This window comes from Phalaenopsis equestris, unplaced genomic scaffold (assembly GCF_001263595.1).
Source record: "Phalaenopsis equestris unplaced genomic scaffold, ASM126359v1 Scaffold233942, whole genome shotgun sequence".
Taxonomy (NCBI): Eukaryota; Viridiplantae; Streptophyta; class Magnoliopsida; order Asparagales; family Orchidaceae; genus Phalaenopsis; species Phalaenopsis equestris.
Genome location: NW_018251871.1, coordinates 53,633 through 56,077, shown reverse-complemented (window position 1 = coordinate 56,077; position 2,445 = coordinate 53,633).

Below are 2,445 nucleotides of genomic sequence, written 5' to 3'. Positions count from 1 at the left end.
AAATAGAGAGAGATGAAGGGAGAGAGGTATATAGTAAAAGAGAGAAAGTGATAGAGAGAGGGAGAGTAAAAGTGAGAGGCAAGCTGAGGAGAGGGTTGAGGAGAAAAGACGTAGGAAATCAAAGAGATAAAATGGAAGAAAAAGAAAAAAAGGAGAAGATAGAGAATAGAGAGTATGAGAAAGGGAAGCATAAGAGGGGGAGATTATTAAAGAGAGAGAAAAAGAAGAGAGAGAACGAGTGAGGGAGCAAGAGAGAGGAAAGACATGGATGAGAGAGGGAGGGTGAGTGAGATAAATAGAGCGAGAGAGAGAAAAAGTGAGAGAGCAAGAGTGAGGGAGGGAGAAAGGGAAGGAGGGTGTGGGTGATGAATAGGCCAAGTGGGAGAGGGAGGTAGGGAGAGATAAAGCGATGAGACTGAGAGAAAGAGAGAGATAGAGGGAGAGGGAGAGTGACATAAATAGAAGGAAAGAGAGAATGAGAAAGAGTGGGAGAGAATGATGGAGAATTAGAGGAGAGAGAAGATAGAGTGGGAGAGGTAGAGTGAAAGAGTGGGAGGGTGAGACAAATAAATGTTTGAGAGAAGAAAGTGAGAAAAAAAGGAGGGAAATAAAGAGAAGAAGGGAGATCGAGAGGGAGTGAAAGATGGACGTGGGGTGTGAGTTTTTGAGGGTTAGAATGGGGGAGAGATATAGATAGATAGAGAGAAAGAATATAGAGTGAGAGGGATAATAAGAGAGCGAAAGAGAGAGAAAGAGACTGTTAGAGAGGGATAGGGAAGAGAGAGACTGTAAGAGCGAGTAAAGGGGAGCAAACAAATAGATTCAAAGAATAAAAAAATAGAAAGAGGGGTGTGAGTGAAAGAGAAACTGAATAGATAGAGAGATACCTAAGAGTGATGGGGAGAGAAGATAGACCAAGAGAGAGAGTAAGAGAGAGGGAGAGGCAGGGAAAAAGAAAGAAACATTGAAAAAGAGAGAGAAAGAGAGAGGACAGATAAAGCAAGAGAGAATAGAGATAAGAGAGATAGGGAGAGAGGGAGGGATAAAAAGGTAAGGAGAGTGAAGGAGGGAAAGGGGGGTGAAGATAGGAAGGGAGAGAGAGAAGGATAAAGATAGAGTGATGAAACATGGGAGGGAAAGGGAGAGAAAGGACCAGAGAAAGGACGGAGAGAAAGGACTAAAGTGATGAAATTAGAAAGACAGAAGGAAAGGACGGCAGGAGAGAGAGAAAGAAAGTAAAAGAGGTAAAGAGAGCAAAAGGAAATGGGAGAGATAGAGAGTGATAGTGTGGAAGAGAGAGCTAGTGAGAAGTAGAAAGAGAAGAGATAGAGAGAGAAATTGAGACATAGTTGGAGAGGGAGAGGGATGGAGTAAAAGATAGAGAGAATAGAGAGAGATAGAAGAGAGAAAGTTAGTGAGAGAAGGGAAGAGAACAAAAATGAGAAAATAAAAAAAAGTGTAAAAGAAGAGGGAGTGTGGGAGAGGGAGAGAGAGATAAAGAGAGAAAGAAAGAAGAGAGTGGTAGTGAGGGAGGAAGAGAGACAAAATGCATGCGAGAGATAGGTGAGATAGTGGGGGAGGGAGAGAGGGGGGGAGAGAAAGAATGAATCAAGATAATGGAAGGGAGGGAGAGAGAGAGAGGGGCAAAAAGAGTGAGCGACAGATAAAAGAGTGAGATACCCTCCCTTTCTCTCCTTAACCCTCTCAATTCTTTCTAACCCCCTCTATCTCTCTCTATTTCTAATTCTCTTGCTCTCTTATCTATCACTCTTACTTCCCTCTCTCTCTCTTTGCTTATTCTTTCTCTTGCTTTATCACTCACTCACTTTTTCTAACCTTTCACTCTATTATTATATTGCTCTCTTCTCTCCCTCTTCTTATCTCTCTCAATAATTCTCACTTTCTCTTACGCTTCTTTCTCTCACTTTTTCCCTCCCTATTTCACTCCCTCCCTCTCTCTCACACACACATCTTTATCTCTCTTTCTCACACACTCTCTCTCACTCTCTTCCCTCACTCTCTCTTTTGTATTTATCTCTTGTTCTATCTTTCTCGCCCCTCTCTCTCGCTCAAGATAGAGAATATTGAGAGAGTGTGTGGGATGGAGGGTTGAGATAAAGAATAATCAGAGAGAGAGGGTGTGTTGGAGAGAGATAGTGAATGGAGAGAGAGAAGAGAAAAAAAGGAGAGAAATAGTGAGTAAATGGAGGGTTAGGTAGAGATTCATTGACAAAGAGAAAGAGTGAGTGAATAGAGATTGGTCATGGAGTCTCTTTCACTCCACTACTCCTCTCTGCAATCTCTTCTCTTTCTCTCACTCTCATTCTCTCCCTCTCTTTCTCAATCTCACTTTTTCTCCCTTTATCACTTTCTCACTCTCCCTTTATCCCTCTCTCTCAGTCACGTCTCTCTATCTCTCTCTACCACCCTCCCCCACTCTCTTTA